Consider the following 19543-nt stretch of genomic DNA (forward strand, 5'->3'; position numbering starts at 1 on the left):
TACTGTGATCCGGACTGGATGGAGAGTCACCCAATGTAAAACAAAAAAAAATAAGAAAAAAACATTTATGTATCCTACACACAGCCTACTACCCGTGTAGCAACGTCTGACGAGTATTGCACACCAAAACTATCGCGCAAATCTAGAAAGCTGCAGCCTAGCTTGTCACAGAAACTTCAGAATCTCTGGTTCAGGCCTTCCACTCGACGCAGAACCAGATGCCCACAGTTAGTCCTTCAGAAAATGCTGCAGATTGTGAACTTCGTTGAAATTCCGGAGAGGCTTGTCTTATCATCCTTCTCCGCCAGTCGATGGAATGATCCAAGTTTGACTTCAGGGCCCGGACTACACGCATAATTTGTTCCACTGTGCGCTACAATCAGATGTTGGTTGCACACTGTTGCCTCCGTGGCTGACAAAATAGACTCGCCTTACGAATCAGTACGCTGCATTTAGTGAATAGATCCATCAGATCCTTAAGACACTGGAGCAGACATATCGTCAAGCAAAATGGTTCTCATGGAGTCGTGATTTCGTTACAGTCCTACAAGCATTGCAGCAGATTTACCCAATGAAGAAAGTGACACGAAACGATTTTTCACAAACTGCTAGTTCTTCAACAGCAGGGAAAGAACTGCTGGGCACTAGTGCTCGTGAGGATCTGCGGAAGTGAAAAAGTAGATTAAGGAGGCAAGAAAGACTATAGAAAAGAAAGCATAGCACAATGTGCCATTCCAGTACAGGCTATCATCTCTCTGCTATCATCTCTCTGCTAAGCCATGCAACAGTGTGAGACTGGAGTGCAAGCTAGTGAGGGACAATAAGCGAAATCAACCATCCGCCCATGATGTACCTCATACCGGTCATTTCCACGGGCTGAAGTCACCCTGTCCGCTCTCAAAATCAGAAAAGTCCACTAAATCATGACTTCAAACTGCGATGAAAAGACTCACTAGTCTTTCGTGCCTGTGAGATACAGGTCACTACACATCACATTGCAACTGAGAGAATTTTATTTTTTGAGACGAGTGCAGAAGCAATTCTAAGTGAGGATCTGCCCAATATTTTAGTTGAGGAAGATATGGAATCGGCAATTTTCGTATTTGCATTTTGTGTGTGCGCGGGTGTGTACGTGCGCGCGCTTGTGTGTGTGTGTGTGTGTGTGTGTGTGTGTGTGTGTACGCGCGAGAGCGCGTGGGGTACATTTATGGGTCTCCGTGCAGGCAGTTTTTACGGAATTCTTGTTGAATTTTTATAGTTTTTCCAGTTTTAACCACACTCGTTTCATAAGAAAAATTAGCATGGGTGCTTAAGACCTGGCTGTCGTGAGCCGAAAACAACATATCATCATCATCATCACCACTACCACCTCCATTTATGTTATGTAACTGTTTCCACAAATCAAAGGGTATTGGCGCTAGTTATTGCAGCATTCTAACCTATTACAAAACATTGCATTCGACTTACAACTAATGGTGACATTGACGACTCGTCCCAGCAATGTTACGTATCGTCCACACAGCTCTGTATACATCTCTCAGAGTTATCAGACTGACCTCCGACTACGTGACGCTTCTGCGACCTCGACCGACGTACTGCAGCTCCAAGTGTTTACACATTTATTACCGCAACACCGTGAACGTTCTGTCACACGTCTCCTACATTTATTTTGTGGTCAGCCCATCCCCCTCAGTAATAAACACTGTTTCTGGAGAATTCTTAATGTTTTATCTTACTGGTGGTCATATACTGTATTACGTATGGTGAAACTCATTCATACAAAAAGGTAAATGAACTACTTCATGTTCGGAGAATCAACATCATAATGGTAGCCTTAAATTTCATATGTGTCCTTCCCATTGCTTCATCAGGCGTGAAGTAGATGTTGCTGTGGTGATAATGTATCATGAACATACTAGAGACACCAGACACAAGAAACCGTTTTCAATTTTGGAATAACATTATAATCCCCTACAGTTTGTGCATGAGATTTTTTGGCTGAAGCAACTTCAAAAGTGTGATAATTAGCTGATTACTTAGTTAAGCATCAAACATTAACGATTTACTGTGGAAAACAAGAAAAAGAAAACACGTTAAGAAGGTTGTACTGTATAGTTATAGCGATTCATCATTTCTGCGTACCATGTTCGTCAAACAGAGCCGTTCCTACGATTAGGCAAGACTAAACGTCTTCCTAGGGGAGTAAAATTTTCCCGGGGAAAGGGCGGAAAAATACATTTAAACGGCGAAAACATTGGGCAAATGAGGAGAGAAAATGAAAACGAGGGAAAATTAAACACCACGGACAAACAACAAGAAATTGACGACATTTGTTGTCCTCAATCAGTTTTAAAGGAACTGAGAACAAAGTGTAAAAATTGAGAACTATCCCCAGAAAAAGAGGACTTCTGTCACCTTCGTTTAATAATTAACAGTGTAATATGAGACCTGCATTGCTGTGGCGTTGGATGTTGTGGTGGAGGTGACGAAGATATCAGGCAGACCGATGGTAGCCAAAAAGAGGGGTCGCTGATCGCCTAGGGCGGCAAAAAACCTAGCAACGGCCCTTTCATCGTAGCAGTAATTAACGAAAAGGAGGATCTAATGATAGAAATGCTGAATTTCTCAGAGGACAAAGACCACATGACAGAAAGAAACTAAAGTTTTTGAATAACTGTTGGCTGCAATACACTTCATAGATATCACATTATACAGGTAAATTAAAAAAAAAACTATTATACGGAAGTGACGAAATGTAGGAGAGAGGATGAGAACGTTTACCTAAACATAATAACTGGAAATGACACAAAAATGGACGAAACGAAAGAAAAACTATCTAGGGAAAAGGAGCAAACAGAATGACCGAAGCAAGTTCGAAACCCGGAGTAGATGAAAAAGTTCTGATCAAACATACGTACAGAGAGGAAGGCGAACCGGTATATGTGAAGAAGCATTGATAGAAAGAACAATTGTATGAAAATCTTAGAATCGTTCGACAGAATAAACTTTATGAAGAATTGAAGCAGCGACGAAAACAGTGTTATAAAGAACGTTAAGGAAAGGAGGCGCACTAAGAGCGAATCGAAGTATGATGGGACGGAAGAGAGGAACAGAAGCTCTAAATCTTAAACCTGACGAGGACGTTTTATACAGATTATTTTGTTTTATGACTGCCACTCTGAAAAATTCAAATAGGCTACAGTTGTACCTAGAGGATGCTGTTCCTGGGATCACATGATGTTTCCTTGTTGATGTTGCAGTCTAATGACCGCTTTTAAAACCGCATGACGGAATGTCTACAGAAATTGTCATAAGCAGTTACTGGTAATTTCTACCGTTTTCTTGTTGTGAGATGTGAGGTTTTAGAAACTGTCATGAGTAGTTCTGTTACTCGCTATTCTTTTTATTGTTATGAGACATGAGGTTCTATTTTGTGCGTCGTTCGCAAACATTACAATCGCCATATATGTACTACTTACATGAAATTTATATCCGTGGTAAAAAGCAATAGCAAGAGATGTGAAATGTGTCGCAACAAAAGAAAGTTGGATATTATGCAGCATTTCAACGTCAAATTTCACAAGGCCTTGGTTTATGAGGATATATTTGGACCGATCTACGATTTCCATCATCATTCAACTTCGCTTTAACCATGCCTCGTTTACTATACATCTGTATGCAATCAAAATTTACGATTCCTCTGCTTGTGAGTGCGATTCTGAGTCAGAAACTGACGTAAATCACATCTTGTTTTCGTGTTGCTAATTCGACAGCGAACGATCGGAACTCTGAAGACTTCGGTGAGTTTGGGTTATCTCCTCCATAAATCAGCGTCACCTGTTTTGGTTCCTAACGACATTCTTCTGTATAAAGTGATTTTCAGTTTTCTTAAGATTGAAGTGAAAAATCTGTAGAGTTTAGTAAAGACTTCTATTTTCATTTGTCTATATCACTCATTATTAAATTCGTGTTCTAGTGTGATTTAATAATATAAATGTGTAAGTTTACTTATCATTCTATTTCTTATACACGTTTTATGGGGAAAAAATTGACAGCTTGTATTTTCAATTGGTAAATATGTATTCGTGTGGTTCAGTAGAGTAAAAACTCTAGTGGCCAAATAAAACAAATAAAGAAACCAGTGCTTCATATTTAATTGCTGTTTAATACAAGGGGTATTGGGAAAGTAAAGAACGATCGATCGCGAAACGTAAACCACTGTGAAAATCCGATGAAGCTTTGCACAAATGTGCTGGGCAGCGTCTCTAGTATACCCATCGACCGGTCACGTCGCTCTTTCCAGTTCCAAGCTTTAGGTGAGCACGTAGAGATATCTAGGAAATAGCGTCTCCCGTCAAGTATGAGTGCCTGGTGAGAAATTTCACCTGATGTCATGCAACCCACATAACACAACTGTCATGCGGTTCCTTCTTCACAACAAATGCTCAGCTGCACTCTGCAGAGGCAATGAAGATGTTCCTGCAGCGTTTTTGATGGGAAGTCTTCGGTTACCCACAATACAGCCGGTAACTGGCTGCCTTGAGTTTAATCACTTCTCACACGAACCGCTGGCTATGAGGACTACATTCTGGCACAGTCAGCGAGCTGCAGACCAGGGTTAAGTATTGGCGGAAAGCGGAGGCGGCTGCCTTCTATGACGAGAGTATTGGAAAGTTGGCACAACGCTACGATAAATGTATAAGTCCGAGCGGCAACTACGTAGAGATGTAGCTTGAAAGTGTCGCTAACTTTTGAATATAAAACATATTTTTGATTTCCACAGTGGTTTCCTTTTCGCAACGTCCGGCTGTAGGTGCAGAACTGGTTACATTTTATGAGGGGACCATTCAACGCCTTGTGTCACAGCGGGACAAGTGTCTCAACAGGCAGGGTAAATACTTCTAACATACAGGTTTCTGTAATAATGCCTCTGGCCCGTTTCTTTCTGAACGCCTTCCTCTCTGAATGTATGTCCGATCCGAAATTTTCATCTACTCCGGGTTTCGTATTTGCTTCGGTCCTTCTGTTTACTCCTTTTCCCTAGATAGTTTTTCTTTCGTTCCTCCGTTTCTGTGTTATTTTCAGTTCTTATGTTTAGGTAAACGTTGTTACCCTCTCTCCTATATTTCGTCACTACCATATAACCGTTTTTTATTTACCTGAATAATGTGATAACTATGCAGTGTATTGCAGCCAACAGTAATTCAAAAACTTTAGTTTCTTTCTGTCATGTGGTCTGTGTCCTCTGAGAAATTCAGCATTTCTATCATTAGATCCTCATTTTCGTTAGTTACAGCTACGACGACAGGGTCGTTGCTAGGTGTTTTGCCGCCCTAGACGATAACTGAATATCGACGACCCCTCTTTTTGGCTACCATCGGTCTGCCTGATATCTCCGTCGCCTCCACCATCAACATCCAACGGCACAGCAATGAGCAATGCGGATCTCATATTACACTGTTAATTATTAAACAAATGTGACCTAAGTCCTATTTTTCTGGGGACAGTCCTCAGTTTTCATGCTTTGTCCACAGTTCCTTTGAAACTGATTGAGGACTACAAATGTCAATTTCTTGTCGTTTGTTCTCGGTGTTTTAATTTTTCCTGTTTTTCATGTATCCCCTGATTTACTCAATTTTTTCCCTGTTTCTGTTTGTTTTTTCCGCACTTTCCGCCCCTAAAATTTTGCTCATCCAGGAAGACGCATAGTCTTGCGTAATGGTAGAAGCAGCCCTGTGCAGTGAACGTGGTACGCAGAAATGACGAAACGTTACAACCACACAGTACAACCTTCTTAACGTGTGTTTTACTTGTTGCCTACAGTAAATTGTTAATATTTGATGCTTAACTAAGTAATTAGCTAAGTTTCTTCAGCAAAAAAATCTCAGGCACAAACTATGCATGATTACAATATTATTTAAAAATGGAAACAATTACTTGTAATTTTGGTGTCTGTAATATGTTCATAAAGTCTGTGATCACCAGTAATATAAAGTACTGTCTGCACATATACACTCTTTTATAATATTATATAAATCTCTCTCTCTCTCCCTCTCTCTCTCTCTCTCTCTCTCTCTTTGTGTGTGTGTGTGTGTGTGTGTGTGTGTGTGTGTGTGTGTGTGTGTGTGTGTCTGTCTGTTTACTTCTTCACTTACTGCACAAGTCCTCATTCTCAAGTGTTTACTGTAAACGGAACAGAAATCATCAAATGAAATATAAGTACAAAGATATGATTAAAATTAATAAACGATGAGCAGAAAGAGAAAACAATGTAAGTATTAAATAAATGGGAAACATAGTATTGAAGTTCTTCAAGCGTTATTGTAAACAGTGTCTGATAATCAAAGAGGAAAATGCCTTTGCAAATAAAACCATCCAGTCGGGTGAAGAACTGAGATCGCACACGACTGGATGTTCCATATCCATTACCTCCACAATTTTCTTACTCTTCTCCTCTGTGTTCCAGATATCCTGGCTGCTCTGCTTATTCCACCCATCATTAGCGTCTGTATAGTTCTCTATTGCTCCTCCAGGGTTCATCCTTTTGTGCCATGTGTCTACATGCTTTCAACAGCTGTTTGCAGAATCGTCTTTGGGGTGGTAGGTCTGTGGTTGGATTGGGAGAAGTAAACTGCTCTTACATGTTAAATAACACTTTATTTCATTTTAATATAAGTCAGTTACACATGTTAAACAGTCCACTAGACTCAGTTAACCAAGAAACCAATCTCATCACAAAGAAGGTCAAGTATTCACATGCAGGTATTACCTAGCTTCTAATCTTCACGTCCATCTGAAGTGTGTGTGTGTGTGTGTGTGTGTGTGTGTGTGTGTGTACCTACCAAAAAATGTGTGTCTTAAGCGTCGCCAGTTAGAAGAAAACAGTGCTTAATTAGCTATAGATTGGAAGTTTCGTCAATACAAGGTAGGTTGTGCAAAATAAGTCTTAACCTTCAATATTTATCGTAAAGACTACTCAAGATTTAAACAAGACAGTGAATGATTACGAAAGTTTCACATTAGCCATGATCCCTATCTTTTAACTCTCAGAGGGTAGAATAGGGCACGTATCGCTTCCCCAGTTCCATAAAAGGATAAGTAACCAAATAAATTCCAAGACTCTGGTGAGCTTACATAAGACACAACCTTAAACACAAAGATGGCACATCTTTAGTACATTAGTACTAAAAAATTTATTTTACCAGTTCAATACACTTAACAGAAGTGGCCCAGACCAAAACGTTCTTTGCAAGAACCTTAAAGAATTTCCAATAACTGGCAACTTTTATCAGTTCACAATTGTTAACAATTATGCTTTTAAGGAGTTTGAACAAAATACCTCTAGAAAATATGTCTGCAAAAATTGATTGAACTACAACACAGTTGAACAAATAATTAGTAGTGTCAAAACAGGAACACAGGCAAGCAGATGACATTAAAAACAAACGTATCCAAATCCATGAGAAACGAACAATAACACCACAATGCAGATACCGGTACGGCGTTGAGCAGAAATGAATGGACTCTGATAACTATCATAATCATCACCGTACCACTACCTTACATCTGTAACGCACGTAATAGCCAGTACTAGTAAGTTTATAATATTGCTCACGCGAAATATTTACCTAACCAAATGGCGTGACAGATCTCAGTCGATGAGCACTTCACAAATACGACACACTAGCCGGTAAGGAACTTGATAATTGCGTACACAAAATGGCACAGAAGACATGTCCTTAAAACTGAATCTAAGCTTCAAAGCGTGCATCGTTAAATAGCGCTTTAACTTATGAAACGTTCTACGGCGCCCAAAGCTCCACATAGTTCAACTGAAGCAGCCACGGCGGCTAAGAAGTTCAGCTCCATTATGCAATGCTTACAGTTGGGAGCGTAATGAAACAGACATCCACTTGCCGGCTGTATCAAGGGAAGCGAAGCTCAACGACACCAGCCAAAATAACAACCCTGCCTAATTAATTGCTCTTAAATACACAAAGGCTGATACGGCGACACAGACGATTTCTGTTCAGTCTTAATCAAAATACACCGGCCACACGCCCTCACTACTGAAGCCGTACCGTAATTCACGGCACACAGTGTAACACGCCCGGGAGTACTAATGAGGGTGGGGTTACTTAAAGTGTTTGTCGTTTCGACCGTGCGCCCTATCCACACCACGTACTTGATAATCCCGCGGCGGTCACACTGTTCTGCTCCACACCGCTGCTTGCTTGCCTGAAATTATCTATCGAATTATGCACGCGGGTTTAGGGGAGCCACTCAACGTTAAAACACAACACTGATCGACGTCTGGTATGAACAACTGTATTCTGAGACGATTAGAGGAAATCGCTGGTTGCACTGTTTACATTCTAATTCATAAGTGTTTATCCCAAGTAATGGATGATTACCAGTCCACAATGTCACTCAAGACGAGCGTACGCGTAACTGACACGACGCGGGTGATCGTTGATGTTGCGGTAGCCGAATGATCGCACGGAAGTTCTTACGCTCGTCACGCATACACAGATATTTGGTACCAGTCCTCCTTGACACTAATAATGATATGGCACTGTTCTCAAAGTTAATTTTTCAGTTCTCAGTTCTCACTTGTACGAGTGTGCGCGAAACCGTCGCGACGAGGCTGATTGTTGATAAATGCGGAACGCGGTGACCGAACGCACGTTCTCACGCTCGCTACAAGACACTGTCACTTAACTGCACTCTTTTATGGTAACTAATTTTTACTGATTCACATTGATTCATTCTGGGAGACCGAACACGGCGCGGATGATCGATGCTGTGCGACACGTAACGAGGGGATACATAAATACGTTATTGACGGCACTGCTCATTTAGGTCTAGTTTAGCAGGGAATACAACCCCTCGGCTTTGACCAATGACGTCATAATTGGCCAGAGATCATGTATTATAAAGATGAAAGAGCTGAGAAGAATGTTCAGAAACAAAGGAACGCAAGACAGAGGAACTGTACTTCACATATATAGGGGTCAGTATTTTCACGTTAATGATATTGCGTGTTTGTATCTTAGTATTTCTTCGCAAAATACAATGGAAAGAAATGAATGAAATAATTACTATCAAAGAATACATCACGGTACATGTATGTCAGTTGTATCTCGAAACTCTTTCAAACTGTATTGCTTAAGTGCAGTACGGGATACAAGTTCAGCGTATGTCGATTTCTTAGTTTCAACTAGCATTGCTGTCCTGTTGTTCACTTGAACTATGTATCCCCTGCTGTACTAACCGTAAATGAAACACTCGATACAAATTAAAAGCTCATCCGAAGTGTGTTGCTTAAGTACAGTACGGAATACGACTTTGTCTAAGTCGATTTCTTTGTTTGTCACTAGCATTACTGTCCTGTTCTTCCCTTTAACGATGTATCATCCGCTTCAGTAAACCCTAAGTGAAATACAGGATACAAACTGCAGATGTATTGTTTATTTCGTCTCCGCTATTACTAATAGTCTATTCTTACGTACATATCGGTACTACTGAAGACAGAAGGACCTACGTATGTAATATATGTATACCAGTCTTCCGTTGACCTCTATGTATGTACACTGGTAACAAAAAGGTGGAAATAGACGTATGCTACATTTGCAACCTGTACCTCAATTGAACTATACGGAGACAAGAGGACGACACACGTACAATTTGTATCCCGTACTTCACTATGGGGTACAGTTTCCTTGTTGCCTTGGACGCTAAAAGTATCCCATTCGTTACTTGAGCTATATAACTATACACAACATTTGTATCTTGCTAGCCAATTGACATATATAGCGTCAGTGTAAAGGCGAAGTGAAGGATGGGATACAAATTTTCGTTGTGTCGTCAGTGTAAAGGCGAAGTGAAGGACGTCATACAAATTTTAGTTGCGCCGGGGGTTTCGCCTGTAATATAGCAAGTACACATTCGAAAATGTCGTACTGATACTAGCACTGAGAAACGAAAGAAGATCGACAGCTGAGAACTTCCTATTACGTACTTCACAAAACGAAAATACACATAAGGGTGGAATAAAACAGTGAAATATATCAAAATAATGAAAAACGGTGAAAGAATCAAATGGAAAAGTGAACTTACCACACGGAAATATCGAGGAATAACCGAAGATCGCCTAGACAGACAGTAACGAAAATTACATACCCACAAACAGACAAATCCATTCCTATAAACGAAAATAAGACACTAAAAATTGTTCTACAATAGCAAACTAATACTCCAAATTACCTCAATATCATTACGAATTATTATTTTAATGTATAATGATAGCGCTTATCCGGAACACAGAACTGTTTTACTATCTATGCCTCGAAGTGAAGACATTACTATCTCTGACTAATGTCTGACGTCATTGGTCAAAGCCGACGGGTTGTATCCCCTGCTTCACTAGACCCGCTCATTTTTAAATCACTTCTTGACGCACTTTCCTCTGAATCATTTACTTATTTTATCACTTTACTATAATATAACTTGCAGCAGTGCTTCAACTTCCATACTAACAATGCCTCTCACATGCAGAGCTACACACTACACCACATAACAGTTTTGTGGTCCGTGCTCGACTCTCTACAGGGGTGGCAGTCAGACCTAAAACACAATGGATGCTCTTACAGGAACAAATGAATCTCGAGTCACCATTATTATCACCGTGTTCACGATACTGAACGGACTGCGGATTCCTCAACGGTTGTTGCTTCGTTTACGGCCTCACGTGTGAATACCAGCTGCCCACTGGCCCGATCCGCACAGGCACCTTACAGCAGCGTTGCCGCGTTCCTAACGTGCCCGCTCCGCATCTACGCCGCCCTGCCGCAGTACACTCCGTCCACGAGCAACGCCCGCTACTACTTCCTGGAGTCGACTTCCTCTGGACCTAGCAGGGAATTCCTCTAAACAGACTTGTTACCAGCCACCACTGCCTTCTTCTGGCATAAATGACAGGCTCAGCCCAGCCAAATCAAAAAGGTATGTGCGCGAAGTATCGATATCGTACTGGCGCCAACTGGCGGTTACGCACTCGGTATACTTTTTGTTTCTTTTGATACTGCCCTTGTTCCACAGAACTCAATTTAGCATCTTAATTGCTCCTCATGCCTGGTGGATCCTGCCTTCCACATCTATTTATAAGGGTTATTGCTTAAGTAGGAATAAAATGATAATCTCTTCATTAATGTTAACACTAGCCATGTTTACATTTCCTGTAAACTGATTTGTTCCACATCATATCGATAGAAGAATCGTTCAAATGGTCTATGCAACATGTAAGTAACTAACTAGCTAACTAACTAACTAACTATCTGATTTACAGCTGTCCAAGGTACGGATAATCGATCCAAGGTGTTTAACCTAATTTACTACTTTAACAGTCCCTTCTGCAGTACTATATGCCTTCCATCTCCTCCGGTTACTAGAGACCCAGTTTTGCTCTTCTTTATTGCAAGCCCACCTCGTTCATATGCTTCCACTAACTTCGCATCCTCCCTACTTTGTGCTATCAATATTTGATCATCGACAAATAAAAATGAGCAGATAATCATATAATGAGCAGATATTTCCGTGGCAGACAAGAATTCCCGTACCTCCACACGATACATTCCGTCATTCAAATATGTACTGCAAAAATAAACAACGTCAGTGGCATTCTGCACCCTTTCTACGTCCTTTTGATGTTTGGATTGGCTTAGTCAACTTCTCCCTACGTTAGCTTCTGCATACAGTTTGGTGGTACATTCTCCAAATAAGGGTTATTTACTGTGCTTCTTTACCTATATACTCCATAGTCCATTTACGGATACGGAATAATACGCTTTCTCTGTGGCCACAAATATTTAAACAAAAGAAAAATTGGCAAGGTCCTATGGGGTCAAACAGCTAAGGTCGTTGGTCCCTAGGCATACACACTACTTAATCTAACTGAAGCTAGCTTAGGCTAAGGACAACACACACCCCCATGCCCAAAGAGGACTCGAACCTCCGACGGGGGTAGGCGCGCGACCCGTGGCAAGGCCCCCCCCCAGACCACACGGCTACCTCGCGTGGCCATAAATATTAGATGGACTTCTTGACACTTAAGGTACGCCTTCTCACTTGTTTGTCTAAGGCTAAAATTATGATGTAGAGTAATGTAGAGAGCCAGATTTAGTGCATTCTTGATCAAGCTCACAAATCAGTACCGGTACTAGTGGTATCAAGGAGCGTTCAGTAAACATTTTAGTTCCCCACTTGTTTCATGGACAATTCTTTATTTCGCCTACCGTAACTTTGCCTGCAATTTAATCAAGCTATAAGTAATTAACTGAAAAATAACTGGGTAATGCGACAAATGTGTGGTATGGCAAGAAAAAGGAATAAAAGTGAGATAGTGTTAATACTTTCATCCTTCTTTACCTCCTCTGCATTACTGCAGATGACGTGTCACTGGGCACATTTGTACTATGCATGCAGTACACGTGAGGTGCCTAGTTGTTTCCACTGCCCTGTGTGGAGTACATAAGTTCTTGTACACTTCACTAACCTGCTGTCTTCATGATGATGATGTCCCCAGCGCAGAAAACAGCACGCAGGTCGTGGGTTCTTTTTCTTGAGGCTGAAATTATATTCGCAAGGAACTGCTGCTACGAATAAACTTTAACTCATTTTGGATGCCACTCGCGTTTTTACTGATATGGACACGAGAAACTATTCTTGATCACAACGTATTGAACATATCTTTCCAAAGTCATTATATCTGGCTAAAATGACATGAAATACATCCTGCCACAGACAACATGTCTGTCTGTACCTATCGACGGTCGGAACTGTAGTAAATAAAATTGCATGAAACAAATACTGCTATAACAGACAACATGTCTGTCTACTGGAACGGTCAGAACTGGAGAGCCGGACTGCCCGAGACACTTCGCGCGCCAAGCCAGCAAGGCCTGACCCGAACGCCACTGAAGTGCATCGGCAGTAATATCGCCAGTCTTTTGCTTTGGTAATACTTTGATTTTAATAATTTTGAAAGGAGTGATTGATAGCTACCTGTTGAGAGACGTTTATTTTAAAAAATGAAGTAATTTGGATGACAGGTTTAATTAATAATAGCAACTAAAGTTTAACGTTTTGGCGCCCTACCGCCGAACACAGCAGCCAATCACAGAGCAGTAGCATCATGTAGGCGGTCTTTCTCACGGGAATGGTGCCCAATCTAACATCTGCCACCGGTACCTCATCCCACATTGCGTCATCTCTATGCTTCTTGCAGTTCCACTGCTCTGGGAATAGCTTCCTGGAGCCTAATATGATGGCTGAATAATCCAGAAATATTACACATCCCCTTCCTTCTGAGATTTCCGACTATTGGGGTATTCTCGAAGACAACATTCAATTTTGGAAATATATGAAAAATAGAACCAATTTTTGATAAAACTGTGAACAAATAGGTAATCTCTCAAGAGCCAAGCTGTCCACTGTCCCTACTTTAAAAAATCAAACTGTATACAAGAAGTTTGCTGCAACCAATCTGCCCTAAAATCATTATTAAAATTCCAAAATCTGAGAAGAAGAAAATGATGTGATGCCTGTCATAAATTCCAAAACAGTAAACCCTACACCACAAACATTGTCAACATAAAGTTACATCTTCAGCTCCTAACACAATAATATGAAGAGTTGGTAAACATTTTATAAATAGTATATCATCATGTGATTACACAAAGCATTTGAGAAATAAATGGATTTTCAAAGTAAATCACATAGTTATCTGAAACACAAGAAAAAATCAGCTTATAGCTGTGTTTTAAATTTACCCAAAAAGATTATGAAGTTATCTAAAAAACATTAACAGCACACAAATGTTCACATTATTATCGGCTCGTTGCCGTCCATTGAAACTCAAAAGAAATTACAGAATTATATAAATTGTATTAAAATAGAGACACCCTCTTGGCTCATTGCCGTCTTTTTCAAAATCACTATTCACACTTTCGAAAATAAATGACTGAAAATCACTCTTTTACGTACACTTTCACTATTACAGGAACAAACGCATGTGACTCACAACAGCAACAGGGGCTTCCGTTGCCCATTAAGTAGTCTTGCATTGCGTAGTTCATCTCAACTGGTGCTGGATTTCACAAGTGACTGTCCATTCTCAGTCTCCAACTCCAGCATACAGGACCGGTACATTTCATGTAACAATACAAATTGGCTTATAGTAGATTTCTAATAAAACTTAACTAATCCCTGAAATAAACTTTTGATTATACAATACAATGAATATGTACATGAATAGACCTAAAAAGTAAACTTGATTCTGTTTGAATGCAGTGCCACTGTTTATAAACAGTGATTGCTACCACAAGGCTAGGGCGTTGCCCGCGGCGTATGATGGGTCGATGTCCACTCACAACATGTGACGTTCAGTACTAGCGCCGTGACTCATTCATACAGACGCCAGCTGTTGCCGTACGCTGTAACTCAGACAGACAGCTCTGCGCCGTGTAACTGTTTCATTACGCAGACTTATATGACTGCACCTCCAACTCATTCTCAAACGTTATTTCTACACTTTTCGATACAGTATCATTTCAGATATCACGTAAACAGTTTTCTTAATCATCAATAGGCACACAGTTGCGATTCACAGATATTGAGAGAACCCTTCAGAATAAATCTCTTAATGAAATTTTGCCTGTCAGAACCGTTGCATCACTCAACAGTAAAAGTTCCCATACCTTTCTCTTCTCGTGTAGGCGTTGTTACTATTTCTATAACCAGCGGAACTGCAGAAAAATGGTTCAAATGGCTCTGAGCACTATGGGACTTAACATCTGTGGTCATCAGTCCCCTAGAACTTAGAACTACTTAAACCTAACTAACCTAAGGACATCACACACATCCATGCCCGAGGCAGGATTCGAACCTGCGACCGTAGCAGTCGCGCGGCTCCGGACTGAGCGCCTAGAACCGCGAGACCACCGCGGCCGGCTAGTGGAACTGCATTAAAGTGTTCATATGTGTACATTTCTGTAATCGTTCCTGTGTCAAAAGTTGTATGTAAGTATTATGTGACTTCATGCAGGGGCTGTCAGAACTATTCATTGCTAGCATTGTAGTTTTTACACTTCTTATTATAAACCAGTGAGCTATTAAACTTCCTAGCAGATTAAAACTGTGTGCCCGACCGAGACTCGAACTCGGGACCTTTGCCTTTCGCGGGCAAGTGCTCTACCATCTGAGCTACCGAAGCACGACTCACGCCCGGTACTCACAGCCTTACTTCTGCCAGTACCTCGTCTCCTACCTTCCAAACTTTACAGAAGCTCTCCTGCGAACCTTACAGAACTAGCACTCCTGAAAGATATTGCGGAGACATGGCTTAGCCACAGCTTGGGGGATGTTTCCAGAATGAGATTTTCACTCTGCTGCGGAGTGTGCGCTGATATGAAACTGTGTGCCCGACCGAGACTCGAACTCGGGACCTTTGCCTTTCGCGGGCAAGTGCTCTACCATCAGAACTACCGAAGCACGACTCACGCCCGGTACTCACAGAGGCACTTCTGCCAGTACCTCGTCTCCTACCTTCCAAACTTTACAGAAGCTCTCCTGCGAACCTTACAGAACTAGCACTCCTGAAAGAAAGGATATTGCGGAGATATGGCTTAGCCACAGCCTACAGAGTGAAAATCGCATTCTGGAAACATCCCCCAGGCTGTGGCTAAGCCATGTCTCCGCAATATTCTTTCTTTCAGGAGTGCTAGTTCTGTAAGGTTCGCAGGAGAGCTTCTGTAAAGTTTGGAAGATAGGAGACGAGGTACTGGCAGAAGTAAGGCTGTGAGTACCGGGTGTGAGTGGTGCTTCGGTAGCTCTGATGGTAGAGCACTTGCCCGCGAAAGGCAAAGGTCCCGAGTTCGAGTCTCGGTCGGGCACACAGTTTTAATCTGCCAGGAAGTTTCATATCAGCGCACACTCCGCTGCAGAGTGAAAATCTCATTCCAGTGAGCTATTCTCCATATCTTATATGATGTGGCCTTATCTTTAAATCTTAATTGTACTGTTTCAGTGCCCCTTGAGATGGTCGTGCTGGTGTTGTGTCTTGCTCACGTCAATAACAATACGTCTATTCTCTCTTACTTCATAACCAGTTGGCGGAACCACTTCGCCAATAAATACCTCCTTAATAATGGGCCGACTCACACGTCGCCTTGTACCTCCACTCCCTCATACTTCATAAATAAAGGGCAGACTTACACGTCGCCAAATAATTCTCATCTCCTCACTTCTTCATTTACAATTGGCTGACTTTCTCCACAACGTAAACCTCTTTGGCAGGAGCATCCCTTGCCTACAAATACATACTCTCTTGCCTCAGCGGAAATTGCGTCGCTGGCAATTCATACTTAAGAAAATAATATATTTATTTCCACAAAACTTAACACAGCCTTTGCACTAATAATCTCCTGACATCGTTTTCTGCCACCAAATCTCAGTCTTTCGTCATGTTCACATACCTGGTTTAGCGTCGTCCTCTTCTTCAGCAACTGCTAGCTTAGGTCTATAATAAGAGCCCATATTTCACTTATTTGCTACTTTTTCCAGATTTTTCAAACATAATGTGTGATGTGTAGTACTTACTAGTTCTTAAAATTCAAAAATAAATCGTTCCACTGTATACTTTGTGATAGATGTAATGTCATTAAAAGCTTATACTGATGTTTCTTAAGGCAACGTAATACTGTGTTCTCTAGCTTGTGTATCTGTGATGCTATACTTTGGTGTTATAAAACTCGCTGTTCACATATTTTCCATTAATTCCTGTTTTTCACCCATGCAATGCAGATGTTTATACTGCAGGGTTATTATGCTGTCACTAATTATGTTTTCCGGCCGGAGTGGCCGTGCGGTTCTGGGCGCTACAGTCTGGAGCCGAGCGACCGCTACGGTCGCAGGTTCGAATCTTGCCTCAGGCATGGATGTGTGCGGTGTCTTTAGGTTAGTTAGGTTTAATTATTTCTCAGTTCTAGGCGACTTATGACCTCAGAAGTTAAGTCGCATAGTGCTCAGAGCCATTTTAATAAAAAAAACTAATTATGTTTGTTGTCACAAATCGGGTAAAAAATTGTCGTAGCTGTGGATAGAGAAGAATGTAAAGAAGACAGAATATAGCTCAGAATGAAAGAAGAGGAAGAACGAACAGCATGAAAGAAAATGAAGTAATGCTGTCAGTTTACTCGGGTACCTGGTAGTCGTCATCTACCTAGCAATGCAAAGAACGCTATTGCCCCCTGAGGGTTTTGTTATGATATTCTCTATTTCTACCATAATAGCCTCGTCTATTCATACCTCTCTGAAAAGCACCTCTCCCTCTTCTTGAAGGACTGTGACTGTAACGAGGCGGCCTATTTTCCTCTCTGTCGCGACGCTCGTCGCTTCTGTTTGTGCCTCTGTTTCGACTTGACTCACGGTCATTACGGCGGTCTGCACGCCACCTGTTCCTTCTCCAGCCTTCCTGCACTTGCTTGTTGCCTGACAACGCATCTAACTGCTCGAGAACGTGCAGTAGGTTATTGACATCGCTTTTGTTTACATTGATTAACTTCTCTCGTACAGACACTGGAAATTTAAGTATGATTATTTCTATGAGGTCTGATTCTCTTAAAGGTTCAGTTAAGTGTCGATTCTTTTCCCAGTAGTGTTGAAAAACTCTTTGTAACTGTTACATCCACTACTAGCGAAACTCCTTCCCTCAAAAATTTCACTCCTGACGCTATTTTGTGTGCTAGTAGACCAGTATTGATTTAAAAATGCTTGTACAAATTCCTTGTATGTGGTACATGTGTTACTGACCCCGGTTCCCCATGATATTACGTCTCCCTGCGATCTACTTGCAACAGCTTTTATTGTTTGTTGTTCTGTTAGATTTTCACGGTGTACCCTCGAACTGTTTAATAAAATCAATTGGATGTATGTTACCTCTACTAGAGAAGGATGGTAAACAATAATGGGATTTGTTACATCTCTAGCACGTACACACACTCTGCCCTTACTTTTGTCAGGAAATTGCGTAATTGCTTGCTCAAATTCCTTCAATTTATCTTGAATCGCATCTGTGGTACCTTTACAATGAAACCTTACGACTAGGTACCTGCTGGTCATCTTTGATGTTTTCTAACTCACTTAACTGCTGTTCATGTTTATCATTACATTCTTTAGCAGCCTTGCTTTGCTCGTTTATTACTTGGCTGACATTATTACTTATTGTTGATATTACACAATCCTGAGCCCCCATATCATCATGCAGCTTTTTAATTTTACAATCAAACTTCTGATTTATCTCAAGCTTACATAATTCTAATTTCTTACCCCATTCTTTTGTTTCTCGATCTATTTTACTGGAACAAGCCACAGTTTTAGCTTCAAGTTTTGATACCTTTTGTTCTAAAGCCTTAAAATTGCTATTGATTTGAGTCATTAGTGCATATGCTTTCCTGACATCACCTTTTGTTTCTCTTAACTCGGCTTTTATCTCTTCTTTAGTGTCATTTTGCCCTTAATTTTTTTCGTTGGTTTCTTTTAAAAGTAATAATAACATAGATAACGTATTTTGCTCCTTGCTGATTTCTGTCTCCCCATTATCTACTGTTGGCAATGTTTCAGCTAAAGCAGTATCATGAATAATCTGTGTGACTCTACTGTTGGCTCATTTGCAATGTTGACGTCAGATTCAGTGTCTGACGTCATCATCCAAATCTACTACGTCGTTGTGGTCAGGAGCGACAGTGTCTACATTTTCAGTACGATCATTTAACACAGAATCAGCATTTTCCGAAACATTTTCAGTTTCATTATCTAAACTTTGCAAATTATCTGATAGATCATCAACAATGTAATATATTTGCAAGTTTTGTTGCTGATCTGAAGGATCATTGCCATCAGTATCTACTTGATCCCTTTCCTTACTTCTAAGAGGACATCTTTTCTCAATTTTGGGAGACATTTTACACTTAATATAATTTACAAATTTTAGCCAAATATGTTTAAAGTGATCAATTTTAGACTTTGAAGTTACAATATTATTCTACTGTCCGTTACAGAGATAGGCTATTTGCGCCAGAATAACACTTACTCTTCGATGCTATTCTGCGTGCTGCCGCCGAGAAGCTCCTTCTCTGCTCTGGCTGCTAAAGCTGAAGTGTCGTACGGCTGTCCGGACTGCTGGAACACCCTGTTCAGCGGCTGCTACTGATCTCGCCCGCTGCTGGCTGCCGATCCTCGCACCTGACGCGGACAACTGCGGCCGCTGGCTCTGCCTCCCCGCGCTGCGTTGCGTCGCCTCGTAGCATGCCGAAATCTCGATGAAAATTAAATGTAATCCCATGGACCGCGCACACGTATTTGATTTTGTCACTTGCACTTTAACACTATCAGCATCTACTATACACGGACGTTATGTTCTCGTGAATAAAAAAAAACTTGTCTGTGGCATAAAAAATCTAAGTTCAACTAAAGTTCAAAAGAGTTC

The 19543-nt window shown here is 41.0% G+C and overlaps 1 long non-coding RNA gene across 2 annotated transcripts in view; it reads left to right on the forward strand.

The window, feature by feature from the left end:
• The window catches only part of LOC124777206, a 49640-nt gene that overhangs the window by 18215 nt on the left and 11882 nt on the right, over positions 1-19543 (forward strand). Inside the window, exon 3 of one of the 2 annotated variants that reach the window (XR_007015695.1) lies at positions 19116-19369. The exons of the other annotated variant lie outside the window; for it this stretch is intronic. This is a non-coding gene — a long non-coding RNA (uncharacterized LOC124777206). Of the gene's footprint in view, positions 1-19115; positions 19370-19543 lie in introns of those variants that run through there. 2 annotated transcript variants of the gene reach the window in all.

The sequence above is a fragment of the Schistocerca piceifrons genome, chromosome 2 (genome assembly GCF_021461385.2).
Source record: "Schistocerca piceifrons isolate TAMUIC-IGC-003096 chromosome 2, iqSchPice1.1, whole genome shotgun sequence".
Lineage (NCBI taxonomy): Eukaryota > Metazoa > Arthropoda > Insecta > Orthoptera > Acrididae > Schistocerca > Schistocerca piceifrons.